This window comes from Atractosteus spatula, unplaced genomic scaffold, assembly GCF_055471065.1.
Source record: "Atractosteus spatula isolate fAtrSpa1 unplaced genomic scaffold, fAtrSpa1.hap1 Scaffold_1, whole genome shotgun sequence".
Lineage (NCBI taxonomy): Eukaryota > Metazoa > Chordata > Actinopteri > Semionotiformes > Lepisosteidae > Atractosteus > Atractosteus spatula.
In genome coordinates, this window is record NW_028296652.1 from 746,954 (window position 1) to 759,471 (window position 12,518).

The following is a 12,518-nucleotide window of genomic DNA, read 5'->3' on the forward strand; positions in this document are numbered from 1 at the left end:
GATGTCTGCTTTCAACACCATCACTTTCCCTGTGAGAGACAGCGACCGCATTTTCCACGGACCCAGCTTAGCGTTCACCCTGGCGATCCTCTCAGTCCAGTTGACAGTCTCATTGTTCTAGCTCTGAAAAGAAACCCCCAGTATTTTGAGAGCTCGAGACCATTGTCCTGTCCTTCCAGGGCCTGAAGAACTTTGCTCTTTCAGTGGTTGAGCTTTGACCCCGAGGCTCTGGAGTACTGCTCCATGACCTGCAGGGCACTCCTCAACCCCCTGTCCAAACTCAGGAACAGCATTGTCGTCTGCGTACTGGGAGATCTTCAGAGTTTCCCACACACCACCCGGTATCTCCACGCCATCGGTGACAGGGTCCAGTCTTACCGCCTCTGCTATGGGCTCTGTGAAGAGAACATAGTGAAAGGGTGAAAGGGGACAGCCTTGTCATACTCTGGATTCTGTTAACGTTGACTCTGCTGCCTACGTCAGAGTACAGCATCTTAATCCAGCGGCTGAAACTCTCTCCGAAACCGAAGCATTCCAGCACCCTGAACAGATAGCTGTGATTTACTCTGTCAAAGGCTTTCTCCTGATCTAGGCTGACCACCATCATGGGCACATTCCGGTCCTCGGCCCAGGCGATGGCGTCTCCAGTAAGCTCGAGATTTCAGCTGACGGATCACCCTTCCACCCCACACATCTGGTCACTGTTGATGATGTGGGGGAGGGCGGTTCTCAGTCTGCCGGTCAAAAGATCCCGGTCAGGATCTTGACGTCCACGCAGAGCATCGTGATCGGCCTCCAGTTCTTGAGGTCTGTGGCGTCTCCTCCCTTGAAGAGCAGGGAGATGATGCCCTCTCTCATGATGTCTCTGAGTTTCCCCCGGCGGAAGATCTCCTGCGCCACTTCCACCAGATCTTCCGCCAAGGTGTCCCAGTAGCAGGTGTAGAATTCCTTGGGGAGTCCGTCCGGCCCTGGCACCTTGCCATTCTCCATGGACAAGAGCGCCACCTTCAGCTACTCAGCCGTGATCGGACCCTCCAAGTTCTCCCTCACCTCCTCCTGTACTCGTGCCTTCAGCCCCTCCAGAAAAGCATCACCTGCCTTCACCTCTGTCTGCTTTTCTGAAAAGAGCTCCTTGTAGAAAGCAGTGGCCACTTTTACCTTCTCACTCTCGTCCAGCACTTCCTCTCCATCTCCCCGTTTCAAGCTGTGGATCACCCTCTTTTTCTGGGCTCCTCAGACCTGATTGAAGAAATAAGAGGAACGGGTTTCATTATTCTCATAATGCTCCCTTTGTGCCTTGACCAGGAAAACCTTGGCTTTCTCAGTGTGCAGGCTGCAAGGCCTCTCTTTCAGGTCCCGTGCCCGGGCAGAATTGAAGGCTCCTCCCCCGTTAGCTGAGCTGTACTTCTCCTCTAGTTGTTTCTGGAGTCGTGCAGCTTCCTTCCTCTCCCTGGCTGCCTTCCGTCTGCAGTACGTCTGCGCCAGGGTTCAGGTCCTGTCCTTCCCACCATTCCACCATTGAGCCCTTAATGTTGACCCAGCTCGCGTAGTCTTCTCGGAACAGTGCCCTGAAGTCGTCTTCCTCCAGTATCTCCCGGTTCAGCTTCCAGTACCCTTGACCGAATGCTGGCAGGTTGGCATTAGCCACCATCGTAACGCATGCAGGTACACACACGCTTACCTCTAGGAAGGAAGAAATTGCTGGTTCCCACCCAGCTCAGCTGCTGCTGCTTGTCCTTAACCTGATGGGTTCAACCCAAATGGAGACCAGCTCAGGCACTCTTCAGGATCTTCGATCGCATTCCTGACCTCATGAAAGTGAATTGTGGTCAAGCCACATGAATTTGATCTTGGCCAAACGGCCAAGAAGCCATGTTGGGCCTAGTATCCCACAAAGCCTGCTTCAATTAACATTGGCTGACACCCCACCTTAATCCTCCACCTCACCAAATCACATGACAAAACAATAGATGGACAAAAACACAATCCTAAAAAGCATGCCTCAAGGTATCCGGAGCACAAACTTCCTCCAACAAAAACTAGGCAGAGATAACTTATGCCTATATAAAACCTCCCGCACAGGTTATCGTCCACTAAATGAGATCCTTCAAACCGTTATCCAAAAACTTAGGGTGCACAATCCCCCGCTATATTCCACCTTCACAATCAAGCTACCATGCTCTGCCAAGTCATACAATTCCCTGTGATCGCCACATACAGCCGTATACATACATGTTGAACACTTCCTCCTCAAGTTCAAGCCCCAAAATAATGCACCAGGGCTTTCTCATCATGTAACATCAAATTGGACCACTCAGTCTCCCCTCGTGTAAGCCCTAAACTACAAATGAGAAAAATCAAACCTCACACAACTACTATTCAAAGTCCTACATAATAGAGTAAAGAGCAGACAATCCAGTTTCAGGGAATGTCAGGCATACCCCTTCCCCCATCTCTTACAGCCTTATACATCACTTCCCTCCTCATGTATTCACAGTCCTCCGCTCCCTCGCATAAAATCAAATGCCAAATGGGTTGATAGCCACTAAAACGAGAATGTGATGGCTAAAAACATTGACAACGCACCCAACTTCAAAACCTGCACCTTGCCAAGAAATACGTCAACTTCCAGAGGCCTGCTTAACCATCAAACTCACAGAAATTTGGTTTCTGAGCTTTAAATATGCCAAAAAAGTGGCATCAGCATACTGAGATTTTAACCACCTCAACTTCACCAACCCTCCAACAATAAACCAAAGACTCCACATACAGTTCATACAATAAAGGCAACAAGGGACACCAAGATTGCTCAACCCTGTGGTCCACATGCCTAGTGACTATTATACTACTCCCAATATCCATATACAACACTTTCAACCACTTCAACACAAAATCCCCCGAAACCAATACAAGACAATGCAAGCAAAAACTGATTCATATGACCAAGAGTCTTTCCTGTTCAGTATTAACCAATAAAAATGAAACTCCACGGTCCTCCGACCATGATATTGGGTCTGTAAGTCATACTATTTTTGAAGTTTCCGAGATAAGTCAAATTCCACAGGAATAAAGTTTGGCTATTATAGTTTTGAGTAAAAAGCTTTTATGTTTCCTTGTTGGGTATTTGCAAACATCTGAAATTCCTGCTTTTGGCGTCTCTCAGTCTTCATAAAGTTCTTAGATGTATGATTTTAGAAATCACTATTGTCTGTGAGGTTTTATATTTCTATGCACATTTATGAGGTTTTTGGTCACCTGGCACTAAAGTGTGAATAAACAGACTTGTCTGCAATTACAGCCAAACTTGGTTTGCAGCCCAATTATTACATACTGTATGTGGAGTGCGATCCTATTGCCCTAACTTTGTCACCTAGCAACAAAGGCTGTTGGTCAGTAATAAAATAATGAAACTCGTTCCTTGTTTCAATATTTGTTTCCATTTTTTTTCAGTGAGGACATTGAAGAACCACCCAACAGTGCAACAAGTGCTGAGGTTCCTCAGCCAAAGAGAGGGTGAAAAATTCCCACTCCTCCTTCCAGAAGCACTCCACCCCAGCCCACAAGACCTGTTCAGTGCAGGAAGAGTCATTAACAAACATGATATAATACTTAACAGATCATTAGTTCTACCCAACCACTCCCTAGGACACACTGCTCTCTCACCGGGGCACAGACTTTGTCAGCTCAAAGCCCAATGCCCATAAATGTACTAATAGATAGTAAACCTTTACAATGGATGAATAGTTTCAACTTTAGATTAGGTACTGCAGGAGATCTACCACTCATGAATAAATTATACGTAAAGATATAAAATGTTTATATTTATATTTAAATATATTATATTTAACAGAAACATTCTTTCTGTTAAATTCTTTCAATGTTACAAAGCAGGCAGAAACATGAAATAGTTTAACAGACTGTACAACTCATGAACAACAAACTTTATTATTTATTATTTACAAACACATGACCTTAAATATAAATGATCATTTAATGACATTTATAACTATGTGAATGTACATGAACTAATGATCTGTTAAGCATTATATGTTTGTTAATGACTCATTAATGAAAGTTATTATAAAGTGTTGCTGATATTTTTAACTGCCAAAATTTTTTAGTTGTGTGGTTCAATGTTAATATTCCCTATCATGTGGTATAAGAGGACCAGGGGAAGGGTCATTTATAACCGGTATTTCCGTAACGAAACACTGGATATACTAGATATAGAGCTAGGCAACATGGCCGCCAAGGATAACCAGCTGACCCGCTGTTGGAAAAGATCTATGTGGCGAAACAATGAGACACAGGTGAGCTGCGTCAGGAAACAGAATATAAATGCCCCAGAAGCAGTGAGCCGGCGTGATAAGGTGGAAGCGTTTTGGAGGAAGGAGAGGTTTAGGATTGTGTTGGAAGGAATGAGAGAATAACGGACAATTGGATACGGTATATGACAAAGATTTACAGATTACGACTTGGATACGGTGCGGATTAGTGTGGACAGACGAGCTCGGAAATTTGGATCGTTTAAGGATACTGGCAACGGATTACGGAACGGATTTGGGAAATATACGGACGAAGGACAAAGAAGATCAGTGTGGTGTGAGTTACATCTCTTTTACACTCGTTTTACCCCGGCGGCACCACAGTGGTATGAAATCGGTATTACACACTTTTTTTACAAAAATAACTTTATGTATTTTTAGAAAAGGATAAAACGGTTTTTAATGAAATTTATAGACTTCATATAGTTGGAACAAGCACAAACGTTTCCAAAATATCCACCGTAAGTTACAGAGTTGGAGACTTTGATGCACATAATATTTATGGAGATGGTGGAATACTGTGTGTGGTTAGTTTTTATATTTAGCCACCATTACCATCTACTGTATGTACAGTAGGTATATATTATGTATGAGACTATATGGCATTAAAGCCACTACAGTACAGCATGTGTGAATTAAATTTGATCATGAAAAAATGTTAGAATGTTCCCCTATTACTTGATGCTGAAATTTGCATTACATTATGGAATATATTATGCTATACTTCCGTTTTTATTTTCAGCTTCCAAAATTTCCCTTTAGTTGTAAAATTCCATATTGATATTCCAAGGGGGTTTGAACATGCGCAGTAGAGAAAAAGACTAAATGAAGCAATATCGTTTCACTAACACCTAACACACCACAAGTGACATCTCTCGATCGTCTTTGGCCAGTGAACCACACTTCCCTGCCGTACTGCAGTGCTGTGTGGCACCACTAATGCAGTAATAAGGAGTGGCTGCATCTGTACAGGCTTTTGAGTTACAGGTCTGTAGAATGTAGGCCTCTGAGATTTTTTTGTATGCAGTAATATTGTATGATGAGTAAATGTATGCGTTGTTTAGTTATTTTTAAATCTGTTTGCCCTAGTTTTCCTCTGGTTTTATTGCACATCTGCCTGACCTGCACTAGAGAACATCATGAACTTGCATGACAGCAGGAGTCTCAGGCTGGAATCAAACCCCAGAGCAAAAGAGCTGAGTGACATGGTTCCAGAGGGTCTTCATGAATATTAAATATTTGGTACAAGCAGCAAAGGAAATTAAGAAGATGTAGATGCAAATTCAAGACTGGACAAACACCTGGCACATAACTTTTAATATTGCAAAATTCTGTGTACAGGAAGCAGAAACATACTTCTCATACCCTTAGGTAACAAATAAATAACCTTCCGGTGCAACCACTAAATTCAGTTTGTCAGCTGTTCATGCTGACACTGACAATAAGACTTGTGATGTCTGACACATTAACAAGTCATCTTTTGTGTGAATAACTGTGCAGTCTGATGCAGGGCAACACCTAACCCTGCCATGCACTGTGCTGATCTGAAAAGGAATAGAGACCTATAAACTGGATAAAGTGATCATACCGGTTTGAATGCCACTGTGTTGTGCTGGTAAAAATATATAACTATTCTAGAACCGCTTGAGTACTTTTTTACAATTAGCTCACTTGAATCACTGACACCCTCTCTGTTCATCATAGTAATTGGCTGTTTTCACTTCTTTTACATAGTGCTGTAACAATGAGAACTTGTAATGTTCAAGAGACTGATTTTGCTTTGGCACCTACTGGTGAAGATTCAGCTTGAAAAACTTATTATACAAGATGTGCAAGAAGCCGAGACCTCTGAGCTGTATTGAAGTGTGTTCAGGTCTTGAGCCACACTCGGCTCTGCAGCAAGACCAGAGCTGACATCCAGGCTTAATGTTCACAAAGGGAAGTGCTCAGCCTGCTCTTAAAGCCCTCCCACAGCTGAAGCTCTTCAACACAAACTTTGTTCAGCTGTGATCTCCTAGTAACCCCTATCCTCTCAAAGAGAGATTCCACACCCTGGGTGATATTACAATATGTTGTTAATGACTTGATAAAAATTGACCATTTTAAAGCTCCAATTAAGGAGGAAGCAGCTCAGAAGCTTTGCTTATTCTTAAAAAAGAAATGGGATAAAATCTCTGGCAGTGTTTCTGGCCTGTAGTGTCTCAGTCTTGCTCACAGTCTCACATTGGTCACTGATCTCTGATGGAGACCAGCTGATGGCCTGTCACAATTATCTTTTAATCTCTTGCTGGAAGTAGAGCTTAAAACCCTTTTTTGTTTTTAATTTCAGCCTCTGTTGGTGGATTTTGAAAAAGACCTGTTCATTCTAAAACCTCGATTATTAATGATTTAACACAGGAAGTCTAATGGGTCTCTGTAGGGTTTTTTTTTTTTAACTGCCACGCATTTGTACTTTATAAGAGACCAGGACATTTACTCATACAAACTACTGTGATGTCCTGTAAGGCCTGTGACCCCAATAAGAATTAAATGTTTCACCAAATTATCCATTTGAAGTGAAACGGAGCAAATATTTTTGTAATATCTCTGGAAGTATAGATAGTAGAGATCTAGTCTTGGGCTTAAATTGAAGCTAACCCCTTGGGCATTAAATGTAAACCATGTTTCTAATATGTCTTACTGTGTTCACTCACCAGACAGAAATATCCAGAAGAAAAAGACAAAAACAAACTTTTTTTTTCTTCTCCAAAGATCAATTTTTCTCGTTGTGGTTCTCAAAAAAAAAAAAAAGATGAAATTCCTTGTAGATCTTGCCCTGTATGTCTCCCAGCCTGGAAACAAAATTGAGACAAATATATAAAATTCAAAATTTTTTTTTATAAAGGCAGGACCTGGAATGGTATTGATCACATACCTGGAAATTTTGTAAAAATTATTGAAAAAGCTCTAATAGCTATTTCAATTACTATTGAAGAAGATAAGAGAGCCACCTGGGAAGTGAGATAATATCATTTCTTGTTTTTGTAGTTTTTTGCAAACTATGCTGTCTAGTGGCTTGACGTAGGCTTTGTGCTCAAATATATATAAAGATGTTGCCTGACCTTGGTCGGTAAGATAAGGGGCATGTATTTGGTAAGCTGGCTGTACGCCCAGAACATGAAAAGAACTAACTGTTGTCTAGTCTACAACTTAGATATAATTAATTGGCATGTGTTGCTGTCTTATTTGTTTAGAATGTGTCATAGTAACTTTTTTTTAAGGTATAAAGGACCATCTTCAACTACTTATTTTTTAAGTCTGGTGGTTGCAAGCTGGACTTCCATATGCACTTCTTCTGCTCAGTGTTAAAGAATAGGGACTGCTACCACAGCAAAAAAGCATGAACCTGTAAGATTTTTTTCATTGAGCCTTTATTTGCAAAAGAGTTTAGGCCTCTGATAGTACATCTGTTCAACCTGTTTGTGTTGGAGAAAGATATCTTTTTAAAAGATTAGTTGATAGGCTCCAATAGAGGCTGTTTGTATTATCTGGGGCAGCCACTTGTGTGCAGATGTTCCTGTGCTCCACAAGATTTTGTTGTAGATTGCACTGCAGAGGTGTGCAGTAGAGGTGGCACAATGGGTTACCTGGTGTCTGCCTGTGCAGAGGAAATCAAATGGAATCTGTGTGTAAAGACTGTTTGCAGAAGGTTTTGCAGTGTTAAGCAGCAGGGGCATTGGCAGACCACAGTCAGGTGAGGCTGTCTTGTCTGCACACTGCAATGCATGTTTCTGCAGCAGAGTAGCCTGAAGGTTTTTTTGAGGGAGTGTGAATGGGTGAATGAGAATTTCTTATCCAGGAAGAATTTAGAATGTTGAGGAAATATAATGGAGTATAAGAGAAATGGAAGAAAGGTTTCAGGTTTGTTTGTGAGCTGACAAAGAAAGATGGAAGTAAGAGATGTTTATATTGGATGATCTGCATATGATGACAGGGAATGAAGAAGGAAAGTAATCTATAAAAGAGAGATGGAGATCTTAACATTGAAAGTAAAGAATGGCCATTTAGCTACCTGTGATTTTTCTGTTTATTTTTTGCAGGAGATGAGGTTTTTACATGTGAAAGGGAGGATCAAGATGAGTATAGGAGGGGCTCGCTCATCTGGAGTGGGGATTTTATTTGGGAATTTTGAACTGATAAATGGTACCTGGGAGGGTTTAGCACTTCCATTTGCTATGGAAACGGATGTTTCGGTTTAGTGTGCGTGTGTGCTCCGGCTGTTGTGAGAGCAGACTTCTACAAAGACTTACACTTGGTTTGTATTGCTAATAAGTTGGTAATTTACAGAGGGAGATATTCATGTGGATTTGAGGGACAAGGATGATGCAGGAACAAGGCAGCTTAGCATTTTTTGTGGCAGTTTTATAGTTGACTGCTTTTAGAGCCATGGGTGAGAAGGTCAGTTCTGCTTGGAGAAATGCAAAGGGTGCTGCAAAGCGTCTGGATTATGTGTTTGTATCCAAAGAGGTGAAGGCAGGAGGATCCTCTGTTCTGCTGGTCTGGTTCTCCGATCATGACAAGGTAGAGGTCAATGTGCATCCACTTGGGAGAAAATATGGAACAGGTTATTGGAAGTTGAACCCTGAGATTTTGAAGGAGACCAATTACATAGACCTCATGAAGTCAGTTGAATAGCTGGTCGGCTAAGAGGAGGCAGCACATTACTGTCACAGAATGGTGGGCAAACATGAAAAGGAGAATTAAGAGTGAAAGAAGGAAGGGAATAATTTTGCAGGATGAACTGAATAAGTTGTATATTCAATGTAATAAAGGCCTTCATAGATATGAATATACAGTATTTCCAGCATTAAGAGCAAAATTGAGGTCCTTTTATGGGGAGGACAAGAATGTTTAAAGCCTGCTTAGATTTCTTGCAGCAGAAGGGAACTTGCTCCACTTTCTTTTTCTGTTGAATAAAGCAAAAACAAAGGAGAAGGATGATGGAGGGAGTTCAGAATAAGGATGGTGTTTGTGGTCATGGAAAACAAGGGAATGTTGGAAGCAGCAACTGTTTTCTACCAGGACCTTTTTTCTAGCAGAAAAGTAGATGAGGGAGTTTTCTGGAAAGCATCACAATGCAAATCCCAGGGGAACACAAGAGACTTGAGAAACCTTTTTCATTTAGAGAAGCTGAGAGCAGCTCTAGCAGGAATAGTCAAGGTAAAGTGCCAGGTATTGAAGGGCTGCCTACGGAGTTTTTCAAGTGTTCTGGGACATATTGGGACCGATAATATTGCAGATTATGGGGACATATTCTTTGTGAGAGACAAATAGGGGACTCTGTGTAAAGGTGTGTTAACCTTGCCTTTTAAAAAAAAAAAGGGACAGACAACTGACTTGAGAAACTGGAGACCTTTGACAATGCTTTGTACAGATTATAAGAATAGCTAAGGTGTTGGTAAACAGTTTGAAAGAAATCAGGCTTGTGGGGTCAAAGGAAGAAAGATCAGTTGGACTTTGCAATAGTGAGGGATGTGATGGCGTGGGCAGAGCAAAGGGATGTTCCTTTTTCATGTTAGTAAATGTAGATCTGGAGGAAGCATTTGATAAGGTCTCAAGGTTTTTTGTGGCAAGTGATGGAGTGAATGGGGGGTTTAGGTGTAACATTTTATGCGGGAGTTGGTAGCAGAGAGAATGAATGGGTGCACAGATGCACTATTGAGAATGGAGAATAAGCATTTGTCCTTTGCTTGGAAGGTTCTAATATTAAAGGTGGATATCCTCTTGGTATTGGTTTATTTGGTTGCTTTGTATCCAAGCTTGCAAGATACCATAGGTATTTGACAAGAGATTTCCCCACACAAATATTAAATATGAAAACGGATCCAGCCATTCAAAACGCACGGAGTGTGCCGCATTAAAACGAGGTAGGCGTGGTGCATCACAACGCGTGTTATGATAATAGTATCCGGAATCACTTTGTAAAACCAGCAGGTGGAGCTAATAAAGCTTAACCTTTCATGTACAGCATTTGAGCTGTTGCCAGAAAACGCCGGGTTTCCAATCCCAGTCACTGCTGAAGGACAATCTTTTTCCAATTAAGAATTTAAGTTGTGTACTCTTTAGACTTTTAATAATTTTAAACTGTGTTGCAGCATATTAAACATTAACAAGTTGGTATTTTATAAAAACTAGATTGCTCAGTTGGACAAGAGTATACAACCTTCCACCTTCATCATAAATATTTTAATTATGCAGCAATATTTTATGTATCAAAGTCTTTACAGAAGATAATACTATTAGTATTAATAATGAATGACCGTGGACAAGCTGTAAGCTCAAAGTATTACAGTGTAACCATCTTCATCAGTTCAACTGTTGCAACACTAAAATACTTTACAAATTACCACACTCTCGTTTAAACTGATTTTTTTGCTTCACAGACTGTTAAACCAGAGGAAAAGAGCGCCTCTTCGAAGCGTTTAGTTGATCTGATCACATTTGTTTCCAATCGTATAAAGTAAGTTTTGAGAATCTCCGATTCACCATGCCGATAATTTCCCGGGGATTGCAAGGCAAGGCCCTTTTGCCTCTGGACCCATTGAAATTTACGGATGTGGTCCACTCCCAGTAAATTTCAAGAGTCACAAGATTACAAAACGCAAGAGTGGCGTAGCGGTCGGCTCTGGCTTTCCCATCTATGCCGATGCACTGCACGTACACTCTCCTCCTTCTCTTGACTGATGGGCAACAGTTGGATATCTGGGAGAACTGTACGTTGCATTGCCATCTGTGAATTCTGCTGTGTAGCTGGTGCTTCCTGAGGGGAGATGGACAACAGGGACGGCATCAGCCAATTCCTGGGTGGTGGTGAGCAGAGAGGCCGTGATGGAGTGTCCTGAGGCAGTGTGTGCTCTGCTGGGGGCAAAGGGCTGTGTGCAGATATGCGTTCTGTGAGGTACAGCAACCTGTGCAGCGGGGAGAGGCACTTATCAGGAGGTGAAGGTCTGTTTGGAGACATCTAACCTAGCGTTTGGCTGCCTGAACATACTGTCTCAGACTTCTGCATCTTTAGGAGTGTCTTCAACCTCCCAACCCTTCCCAGTAATGAGTCATACTGTTCCTGCTGCTGCAGAAAAGTCTTCACACAGGTGCTGCTTTTACAGGTTGGCACCCTGGCCAGTGGCAGAGAGCAGGGACCCACAGCCTGTGGCAAAATAACAGAATACATGTAAGAAATAGTCATCCAGTAGTATTCAGCAGTTGTGGACCAGACGTCAAAATAAACTTTTCAGCCGTCTTGCTACTTTTTTTTACCGTCCTGGTAGTCTTTGAAGATCGTTTCACGTGTGTAGTGTTTTCCGGAAGAACAGGCTGTGAAGAAATATTTCTAATAGAATGTATAAATCAATACAGCAATATTACCTTGTAATATGCACTATAATTGGGTATTTCAGATGAATCCCGCTGTATTTGCTTACCCTTCGCACTGTGCAAGCCGAGGCAGCTGAAGCTCCACGTCTCTTCCCATGAATCTGTGCCCATACCATGGCTGTTGTAGTGCAGATTGTTTTGTAATGGGAACTCAACTTAACCAAATCCCTTGGTCTATTTATATTATATTCTCATGTACGAGTAGAATAGGCGAACCTTCCAATAAAAGACGGGTTACTTTCACCCAAGACTGGCAGGAGACAGTGGAAACTCGCCACACCCCGACTGTTAACTTGATCAACCTTGCAAATGAGCTCACACTGTAGGATATGCACTCAATGCTCCTGAGGTCACATTTTACTGTACATGTCAAACCAGTTGGTTTCCGTTGCAGATGCGCTTCCGCAGTGATTTTTTTTTTCCTCTGTAGTCTCCGCTTTATCATTTATACAGTCTTCTTATTCCGGAGACCTTATCATTGTTGATAACTCTGCAGGGAAAGCTGTAGATTCCAAAACACTCTGCAGCAGAGTTTTCCTGCTCAAAAATGAATGTTTTCACGAAATGGCCTGTTAATAAAATTGTTGCAACTTTGTTCTATCAGTTCTTCCTCCCAGAACTTGTAAATCGCATTGATTAATCCTTGCTTTGTGCTAGGTTTAGCAGTTTTCCGAATATAGTCTTTCAGGGAATGCCATACCATCTCTATTGGATTTAAATCTGGGGAATCAGCTGGAGTTCTCACCCAGTTCACTTCCTCTGCTATAAGCCTCGCCTTCG

The 12,518-nt window shown here is 42.0% G+C and overlaps 1 pseudogene; it reads right to left on the bottom strand.

Annotated features, from left to right (window-relative positions):
- Window positions 1-10,751: 10,751 nt before the first annotated feature.
- On the bottom strand, window positions 10,752-11,854 carry LOC148810271 (uncharacterized; annotated as a pseudogene).
- Between the last annotated feature and the right edge of the window lie 664 nt (window positions 11,855-12,518).